Here is an 11502-nt window from a genome sequence, read left to right on the forward strand (position 1 = left end):
ACCAGCAAAGAAAACCCCAGGTCCTGATGGCTTCACTGCTGAATTCTACACGACATTTTAAGACACTTTAAACTCTTCAATGAAACCAAAAGAAAAACAATACTTCCAAATTCATTCCTGGAAGCAAGTGTTAGTTTGATTCCAAAACCAGGGAAAGACCCAACCAAAAAACAGAACTACAGACCAATCTCCCTAATGAACATAGATGCAAAAATCCTCAACAAGATACTGTCAAAAGGAATACAGAGAGTCATCAAGAAGATCATACACTTTGAACAAGTGGGATTCATTCCAGGAATGGAAAGATGGTTCATCATACATAAATCAATAGATGCAATACACTTTATTAACAGAGCCAAGGACAAAAAAACATTTGGTCACCTCAATTGATGCAGAAAAAGCATTTGACAAAAATCCAACACCCATTCATGATAAAAAGCCCACAGAAAATTGGAATAGAAGGTCTTTATCTCAACCTGATCAAGGCTATCTATGAAAAACCAACACCCAACATCATACTAAATGATCAAACAATAAAAGCTTTCATGGTAAAATCAGGAACGAGATAAGAATGTCCACTATCATCACTCCTATTCAATAAAGTTCTAGAAACATTAGCCACAGCAATTAGGCAAGAGAAAGAAATAAAAGGAATAAAGAAAGGAAAGGAAGAAGTTAAACTGTTATTACTAGCTGACAACATGATACTCTACATAGAAGACCCCAAAAAACTCCACCAAAAGATCTCTAGACTTAATTGACACATTCAGTAGAGTAGCTGGATACAAGGTCAACATGCAAAAATCAATATCCTTCTTGTACACAAATAACAGACTCACTGAGATACTACACTTGATCTTAGCCAAAAGGCCGAGAAGCAATAGACTCACTGAGATAGAAATTGGCAAAACAATTCCTTTCACAATAGCACCCCCAAAAATGAAGTATCTAGGAGTCAATCTAATGAAGGAAGCAAAAGACCTCTACATTGAAAATTACAACACTTTGAAAAAAGAGATTGAAGAGGATATAAGAAAATGGAAAGACATCCCTTGTTCCTGGGTAAGAACAAATATAGTGAAAATGGCCATACTTCCAATATCGCTATATAGATTTAAGGCAATCCCAATTGAAATCCTAACAGTATATTTCATAGAACTAGAGAAAACAATCCAATAATTCATTTCGAACCAGAAGAGACCTAGGATAACAAAAGCAATTCTAGACAAAAGAGACATGACAGGGTGTATCACAATCCCCAACTTGAAATTATACTACAGAGCCACTGTGATTAAAACAGCATGGTACTGCAGAGAAACAGACATGAGGATCAGTGGAATAGGTTAAAAGATGCAAGGGCCGGGGATTTAGCTCAGTGGTTCTGGGGCCTGCTTCACAACCTCAAGGTCCCGAGTTCGATCCCCGGTACCAAAAAAAAAAAAAATTTGCTTTTTCCGTGGGTACTCTGCTGAACAGGAGCACTGGCCTTACCTTGTGGAGACCAAGGAACTCTCACCCTGCCTAATCTAGGGGGCTATGGGAGACTTACTACTACTCTGAGGGTTTCTTGAGGAGTCATTGATATGGAGAGGTAATTTTTGAACTTTGCAAGAAGATTCTGAGAGAAACAAGAACAAGGCCAAAGAGGTCATTTTATGACTTGGGTCAAGTACTTCAAGAGTGAGTAGAGACAGGCAGGTCTGCCCACACCCTACTGAGGTGCCCAGTCGCACGGGTCACACGCCAAATCAGCCCCCTGCAGACAGGCAGGTCTGTGCACACCCTACCGAGGTAATGAGTTTCACAGAAGACACTGAATCACCCAGCTGCAGACAGGCAGCCACCTGATTCCACAATACAAAGACGCAGAGGACATCAGACCACCAGACCAAGGTACTGAGTCCCAATGTTCCCGGCCCAGAGGTAGGGGCTTCTGAGCCATCATCCCACTGCTCCTGGTCCACAGGAAGGAGCTTCCCGGTCACCATGCCTCCCGCTGCTCCCAGCCAAGAGGAAAGGGCTTTTGGGCCACCTTCTGTCCCGCTGCTCCTGGCCCAGAGGAAGGGGCTTCTGAGCCACCATCCCACTGCTCCTGGTCCAGAGGAAGGGGTTGCCCATCCACCATCCCGCCGGCTGCTCCCAGCCCACAGGAAAGGGCTTTTGGGTCACCATCCCTACCGCTGTTCATGGCCCCTGTCCCACCTCTCCCAGCTTAGAGGAGGTAATCTGTGAAGGTGCTAACAGCTCCCCGCCCCAGTCGAAATGAGAAAACATGTAAATAAGTCTCAAAAACAGACTTCCAGATCACCTACAGCAACCCCAAAGGGAAATGAGATGGGACACTCTGATACTCAACCACCTGGACCCACTGAACTGGCAACAAAAGGGGATCTGGAAAAAATGAAATCAGAAATAATTGCTCAGATAACAGGAGAAATTGTGCCCTTAGTGCAAGACATGATTAATAAATCTAGAGAGGAGCTCAGGAACATGATGGAATCCCAACATAAGAAACAAATGGAATCCATAAAACAGATGCAAACAGATTTCCAGGAGATGAAAAACTCCCTTGAAAGTCTATACAGCGGAATGAGCCAATGTGAGGACAGAATTTCAGATATAGAAGATAAGATTGCAATTAATGACCAGGAAAAGAAAAATTGCTTCAAAATTATAAGGGAACATGAGAAATCAATCCAGCAGCTGCTAGATGATGCAAAGAAGAATAACATAAGACTGATTGGACTCAATGAAGAAACAGGAGAGAGTGGAGATGACATAAAAAAATCTCTTCACAGAAATAATGGCAGAAATCATCCCAAGCAGGGGAAAAGAGCTTGACATACAGATAACTGAGGCATATAGGACTCCAAATAGCCTTGATGAAAAAAAATCTACACATAGGCATATAATAGTTAAGATTCCAGAAACTCAACAGAAGAACAAAGTTCTACAAGGAGTTAGAGAAAAGAAACAACATACAAAGGAAAGTCCATCAGAATCACAGCAGACTTCTCAACACAAACCATCAAGGCAAGAAGAGCTTGGAGTGACATATTCCAAGCCCTAAAAGAAAACAGCCTCCAACCCAGATTGATGTACCCTGCAAAACTATCTTTCAAAATGGATGGAGAAATAAGATACTTTCATGACAAAGAGCACCTTAGGAACTTCATGAATACTAAACCAGCACTCCAAAGAATTTTACACAATATCCTAGGAACAGACATTGAGGATCACAACCCCAGGAAGCAAAGCAGAATGTACCCATCTGGCATGACAAGAAATTAAATGTAAAGGGGGAGAATCCAACAAAAAGAAAGTCATGGCAATGACAAATCAATACGTTTCAGTTATAACCATGAACATTAATGGTCTCAATTCACCAATCAAAAGAAATAGACTGGCAGAATGGGTCAAGAAGCAAAATCCAACAATATGCTGCATACAAGAAACACACTTCATTCAAAAGGAAACTCATAGACTGAAAGTTAAAGGGCGGAAAACAATACTCCATGTGATGGGAACCCGAAAAAAAGCAGGAGTAGCTATCCTCTTTGCAGATCAAGTAGATTTCAAACCAGCACTGATTAAGAGAGATGAAGAAGGACATTACATCCTAGTAAAGGGAAGAATCCAAGAGGAAGAGATGACAATCATAAATATCTATGCACCAAACACTAGTGCACCCAACTATATAAAACAAATACTAAAGGATATGAAAAGTCATATATGCATTAATACAATTGTAGTGGGGGACCTGAACACCCCACTGTCACAAATAGATAGATCAACTAGACTAAAAATAAGTAAAGAAATACTAGAACTCAATCAAACTCTTGAAAAAAGGAACTTAACAGATGTTTACAGAGTCTTCCACCCCACAAACTCAGAATACACATTCTTCTCAGCTGCACATGGGCCATTCTCCAAAATAGACCATATACTCACACATAGAACATGTTTAAGTAAGTGCAAAGGAATTGAAGTTATCCCCTGTACATTATTAGACCATAGTGCGATGAAATTGCAGATCCATAGCAAAATAAACTCAAAAAATTTCATAAACACGTGGAAATTGAACAACACACTTCTGAATAACCAATGGGTCACAGAGGAAATTAAAGAAGAAATCAGACAATTCCTTCAATTAAATGACAATGACAATATAACATATCAGAATCTATGGGACACAATGAAAGCTGTCTTACCAGGGAAATTCATAGCACTGAATACGCATATTAGGAAAACAGAATGGTCCCAATTAAACAAGCTGAGGCTGAACCTCATGTTTCTAGAAAAAGAAGAGCAGGACAATCCCAAAGCTCATACAAGGGAGGAAATTATAAAGATCAGAGAAGAAATCAATGCAATGGAGACTAAGAGAACGATACAAAAAATCAATGAAGCCAAGAGTTGATTCTTCAAAAGAATCAACAAAATTGACAAACCATTGGCCAACCTTGTCAGAAAAAGGAAAGAAAAGGCCCAAATCCATGCAACTAGGAATGAAAAGGGTGAAATCACAACAGACCCAGCAGAAATCCAGAGGATCATCAATACCTACTTCCAGAACCTATACGCCAATAAGATGGACAACACAGAAGAAATGGACAGATTCCTAGATACATATGAATTAACAAAGTTGAACGAAGAAGATCTAAAAATTCTGAACAACCCATTATCAACCAATGAAATTGAAAATGTAATTAAAAACTGATCAACTAAGAAAAGCCCAGGCCCTGATGGCTTCACTGCTGAATTCTACAAGACATTTAGAGAGGAACTGCTGCCACTATTGTTTAAACTCTTCAATGAAATTGAAAGGGAAGCAATATTCCCAAATTCATTCCTGGAAGCAAGCATCACCTTGATCCCCAAAGCAGAGAAAGACCCAACTGAAAAAGAGAACTATAGGCCAATCTCACTAATGAACATAGATGCAAAAATCCTTAATAAGATACTGGCAAACAGAATGCAGAAGATCATCAAGAAGATCATACACCCTGATCAAGTGGGATTCATCCCAGGGATGCAGGGATGGTTCAATATATGAAAATCAATTAATGTAATACACTATATCAATAGAGCCAAGGACAGAAAACATATAATTATCTCCATAGATGCAGAGAAACCATTTGACAAAATCCAACATGAATTCATGCTAAAAACCCTACAAAAAATTGGAATAGATGGTCTCTACCTCAAACTGATAGAAGCCATCTATGAAAATCCAACAGCCAATATCATACTAAATGGTCAAAAACTGAAATCTTTCACACTCAAATCAGGAACAAGACAAGGATGTCCACTATCACCACTCTTGTTCAATATAGTTCTGGAAACATTAGCCATGGCAATTAGACAAGAGAAAGAAATAAAAGGAATAAAGATAGGAAATGAAGAAGTCAAATTGTCATTATTTGCAGATGACATGACACTCTATATAGAAGACCCCAAGAACTCCACCAAAAGTCTTCCAGACTTAATAACCAAATTCAGTCAAGTAGCTGGTTACAAGGTCAACACACAAAAATCAATAGCTTTCCTCTACACCAATGACAGACTCACTGAGAGAGAAATAGGGCAAATAATTCCTTTCACAATAGCATCCAAAAAACTGAAATACCTAGGAATCATTCTAATGAAAGAAATCAAAGACCTGTTCTCTGAAAACTATGGCATTCTGAAAAGAGAGATTGAAAATGATATCAGAAAATGGACAGACACCCCCTGCTCCTGGGTAGGAAGGATTAATATAGTGAAAATGGCCATACTTCCAAAACTGCTCTACAGATTTAATGCAATTCCAATTGTGATCCCAGCAGCATACTTCATAGACCTCGAGAAAACAATTCAAAAATTCATTTGGAACAAGAAGAGACCCAGAATAGCAAAAGCAATTCTAGGTAACAGAGACATGGCAGGGAGTATCACAATCCCCAACCTGCAACTATACTACAAACCTACTGTGATAAAAAACAGCATGGTACTGGCAAAGAAACAGACTTGAGGATGAGTGGAACAGATTAGAAGATGCAAAAACAACACCAGACACACTCAGCCATCTCATCTTCAACAAAGGAGCCAAACACCCTCACTGGAGGAAAGATAGCCTCTTTAATAAATAGTGCTGGAAAAATTGGGCTTCAACTTGCCAAAGATTAAAACTAGGCCTATATCTCTCACCATGCACTAAACTAAAATCAAAATGGATTAAAGATCTAAGTATTAAAATAGAAACTCTGAACCAGTTGGAACAGAGGTTAGGTAGAACCCTTGAAGACATCAGTGTAGGAAAAGATTTTATGAGCAAAATCTCAGTTGCTGGTGAACTAGCACAAACAATCAACACATGGGAACTCTTCTTATTAAAAAGCTTCTGCACAGCAAGAGAAACCACCAGCAGTGTGAAGATACAACCCACAATGTGGGAAAAAATCTTCACCTGCTCTTCCTCAGACAAAGATCTACTATCTTGAATCTATAAAGAATTTAAAAAGATCAGACCTCCCAAATTTAAAGACCCAATCCAAAAATGGGCATCTGAAATGAACAGACATTTCTCAGACAAAGAAGTAGAAATAGCAAATAAATACATGAAAAAATGCTCAACATCACTGGTCATTGGAGAGATGCAAATGAATACAATGCTGAGATTCCACTTCACTCCAGAAAGAATGGCTGCTATCACGAAATCAACCAATAACAAATGTTGGCGGGGCTGTGGGGGAAGAGGAACCCTGCTTCACTGCTGGTGGGAGTGTAGACTGGTGCAACCACTGTGGAAATCAGTATGGAAATACCTCAAAGAACTAGGACTGTAAGTCCCATTTGACTCCACTATTCCACTGCTGGGGGTCTTCCCCAAAGAATTAAAAGAATCATACCACAGTGATATATGTGCACCCATGTTCATAGCAGCACAGTTTGTAATAGCTAAAACTTGGAAACAGCCCAAATGCCCATCAACTGGAGACTGGATCAAGAAAATGTGGTGTTTTTTTTAATAAAATGGAGCACTACTCAGCCATAAAAAATGAGATATTAGAGACATTTATAGCTAAGTGGATGCACATTGAGGCAATACTCTTAAGTGAAATAAATAGGACACATGTGTAAATACCGAATGGTTTCTCTGGTGTGAGAAACTGAAAGTGTAAATAAGGACTAAATGTATAATAGGTAATGTGAAATAGGAAGAAAAGGGGCAAAGGGGAAGGAAGTGGGAGGGCTAGGGGAAAGGATAGAAGGGAATGGAATTAATATGAGAAAATGGAAAAATTGGAACAAAATCCTTGTAAATAGGGAGGATTGGAGGGGTTGAAGGGAGGGCTGGGCAAGGGTGAAAAAATAAGAACCAAGAGAGAATATGTAAAGGTGCAAATTTCCAATGATGAATGTCATTATATTGTATACCTAAAATGTACGGATGATTAGAATGAATAATAGATAATGTAAAATAGGACGAAAAGCTCCAAAGGGGTAGGGGTAGTGGGAGGGGCAGGGGAAAGGAAAGAAGGGAAAGAAAAAATGCTGAGAAATGGAAACAATGGAAATAAAGTCTTTGTAAATAGGAAAGGGTGGAGGGCATGAAGGGAGGGCTAGGAATGGGGACAAAATAAGAACCAAGATGCATTATGTAAAGGTACAATTCCCAATGAGAAATGTAATTGTGTTGTATACCTACAATGTACCAATAAAAAAATTTAATACAAAAAATATAAATAAAAGATGTAAAATCAACTGCAGATATACTCAACCACCTCATCTTTGTCAAAGTAGCCAACCATCCTCAGTGGAGGAAAGATAGCCTCTTCAGTAAAAGGTGCTGGAAAAACTGGGTTTCACCTTGCCATAGATTAAAACTATGTCTCTATCTCCCACCATGAACTAAACAAATTGAAATTGATTAAAGATCTAAATATTAAATCAGAAACACTAAACCAGCTTAAAAGAAGTTTGGTAGAACTCTTGAAGACATTAGCATTGCAAAAGATTTTATGAACAAAAGTTCAGTTGCCCGTGAACTAGCACAAATGATCAACAAGTGGGATCTCTTCCCATTAAAAAGCTTCTACACAGCAAGAGAAACCATCAACAGTGTGAAGACACAACCTACAATGTGAGGAAAAAATTTTAGCAACTTTTCCTCAGACAAATATCTACTATCTAGAATATACGAAGAACTTAAAAAATTCAGACCTCCCAAATTTAAAGACCCAATTCAAAAATGAGCATCTGAAATGAACAGACTTTTCTTAGACAAAGAAATAAAAGCAAATAAACATATGAAAAAAGTGTGCACCATCACTGGTCATTCGAGAGATGTAAATGAAAACAACACTGAGATTCCACCTCACCCCAGAAGGAATGGCTGTTATCAAGAAATCAACCAATAACAAGTGCTGGTGGGGTTGTGGGGCGATAGGAACCCTTCTCCATTTTTCATGGGCTTGCAGCCTGCAACCACTGTGGAAATCAATATGGAGATACCTCAAAAAACTAGGATTAGAGGTCCCATTTGACCCAACTACTCTGCTGGGTATCTTCACAAAAGAATGAAAAGAATCATACTGCAGCAATATATGCACACCCATGTTTACAGCAGCACAGTTTGTAATAGCTAAAGCTTGGAAACAGCCCAAGTGCCCATCAGCTGGAGACTGGATACAGAAGATGTGTTTTTTTTTTAATAAAATGGAGTACCACTCAACCATAAAAATGAGAAACTAGAGAAATTTATAGCTAAATGGATGGACATTTAGGCGATATTCTTAAGTGAAATAAATAAGACATACATGTGTAAATACTGAATAGTTTCTCGTGTGAGAAACTGAAAAATAAATAAAGATTAAAATGAATAATTGATAATGTAAAATAGCAAGAAAATGTCCAAAGGTGTAGGAGAAGTGGTATGGGTAGGGGAAAGGAAAGAAGGGAAAGAAAATAATGTGAGAAAATGAATAAATGGAAACAAACTCTTTGTAAATAGAGATGTGTGGAGGGGTTGAAGGGAAGGCAGGGTAATGGGAAAAAAATAAGAACCAAGATACATCATGTAAAGGTACAAGTTCCCAATGAGAAATGTAAATGTATTGTATACCTAAAATGTACCAATAAAAGAATTTAAGAAAAAAATAGAAAAGAGAAAAAGGTTATGTAATATTTAGACTTAGAAATGTTTAAAATTTAAAAAATCAATTAGATGACAGAACTACACAAAGAAACAAAGTGTTTTAACAAAGACATAAAATAACAAACTATGTAAGCCATCATGTAAAGAAATATGATGGATAAGAGAATATGAAATATCATAACTTCATAACAATCTTAATTTTATAACCTATAAAGAAAAATGTTATGCCAATTACTTTTGTAAACATTGTTTAAAAAGCCTAAACAGAATATGTTCAAATGGAATACAAAGATGTTTCTAGGAATTGTGGGTTGATGTAATATTTGAAAATCCATATATATTATTCATAAAGCTATTAAGAACAAATAACCTATAATTACTTCAAAAGACACTGATAAATCAATGTATAACTCCCATACCTGTCATGATCATGACACTCTCAGTAAATCAGAAACAAAGAGGGACTTTGCAACTCAATAAAGTATATTTTTAAAAGAAAATATGTAAATGGTCACAAAGTATATGGATAACTGAAAAATGTCAATGATAATGATAATAACAGAAACTAAAACTACACAGAAGATGCTATACATCCATCAGAATGATTGAAAATAAAAGACTAAAAATACAAAATACTGTGAAGTCTGAGACAACCCAAACTCGTACATACTTCTAATAGGAAGGTAAATTTGTACATTCTAAAGCCCAAAGCTGTAGGAACTCAATGTACAGTAAAACTGTTGAAACTGAATCTAGGGAAGAGACTATAGGTATTTTGTGAGTCAGAAAGAAAATCATGAAAATACTGTGATAAAAGAGAAAAAGCAAACAGGAGTAGAAAAATCAAGGAGGAAGAATCAACAGACTGGATTACAGTAGCAATTGAATTTTGTGGCAAAGGCTATGGTTTATTTTACTTGTAGTAGTTGTTTTGGTCATTGATTGAGCCAGAAGCCAATTGTAATCAATTGCCAGACACATACCTGAAAAAATAAAAACAGTAAGAACACATGTATGTTTTGAGAATATTAATATCAAATAAAGATGAAACACTAGCAGGAGACTGAGGTATGATTCACAGAATTTCTTTTGCTAACGCTGTTGCAGCTGCTGTTAATTGATGTTTGAAGAGATGAGATTTGAGAATGTTTTCAAAAATAAAAATAATTCAATTGAGAGGATCTGATTGCACATTGAAGGGAAAGAATAGATAATAAGCATTGAGAAACACGGTAGTCAAAATACAATGAAAGGCACAGACTGAGCCACTCTTCTTTTCAAAAGGAAAAGGCATATTTCTGTCCTTGCAGGTGGCCAGACTTAAACTCAGTGGGCTTTCTACTGAAAATGACTTTCTATAGATTTTAGGAATGAATTTTAGTTATATTATTGTCAATATAAAATTCATACTCAAATTTATATTCTAGAAAAGCTTTGAGAAGAAAGTATGCATATTGAGAATTGTGCAAATATCATTAAAGGAATAAATTATCTAAGAAGTAGAATTTGTCATACATAGTGCAAGATACATTATCTATATAATTTTTCAGTCATAACATGAATCATTCACAGCATTGCACTAAAAATCATTAATGATACTAACATTATATACAGTTCAGTGTTGTGTGTGTTGGGGCATGCCTATAATGCCAGCACTTGGCAGGCTGAGGCAGGAGGATATTCATGAGTTTGAGGCCAGCCTAGGCTACATAGTGAGTTCAAAGCCGACCTGAACTATGTAGTGAGACCCTTTTTCAACAACAAATTTATTTATAAATAGATAGATAGGTAAGCTACTTTAGTTACTTCAGCTTTTACCATTGAAATGCCTGATAATGAAACAATTATTGCTTCTTTCTGGGAAGAAACTTTTATTGGTGATCACCCGTGTGGTAAAAGAGATTCCTGTTCCTTTACATGAGGGTAAATGTTCCCTCAAGTTGTTCTTATCTTTCAGATAAGGTCCTCTAAGAGCAAACTATGAATACCAGTCAAAATTGCTGAGTCATTCTGATTAATTCTATTTTTTCCTTAAATTCTTTTATTGGTACATTTTAGGTATACAACACATTTACATTTCTCATTGGGAACTTCTGCCTTTACATGTTGCATCTTGGTTCTTATTTTTTCCCCATTCCTAGGCCTCCCTTCAACCCCTCCACCCTTCCCTATTTAAAAAGACTTTATTTCCATTTTTTTCATTTCTCGTCATTTTTTCCTTTCCCTTCTTTCCTTTCCCCTGCCCCTCCCACTACTCCTACCCCTTTGGACCTTTTCTTCCTATTTTGTATTATCAATTATTCATTCTAATTATTGGTACACTTTATGTACACAATATAATGACATTCATCAGTGGAAATTTG

The 11502-nt window shown here is 37.2% G+C and overlaps 1 pseudogene; it reads right to left on the minus strand.

Moving 5' to 3' along the window:
- Nucleotides 1-738: 738 nt before the first annotated feature.
- LOC147821797 (U2 spliceosomal RNA) lies at nt 739-882 on the minus strand (annotated as a pseudogene).
- Nucleotides 883-11502: the final 10620 nt, after the last annotated feature.

The sequence above is a fragment of the Heterocephalus glaber genome, unplaced genomic scaffold (assembly GCF_053883595.1).
Source record: "Heterocephalus glaber isolate CG9 unplaced genomic scaffold, H.glaber_assembly_v1.0 deba00001690, whole genome shotgun sequence".
Lineage (NCBI taxonomy): Eukaryota > Metazoa > Chordata > Mammalia > Rodentia > Bathyergidae > Heterocephalus > Heterocephalus glaber.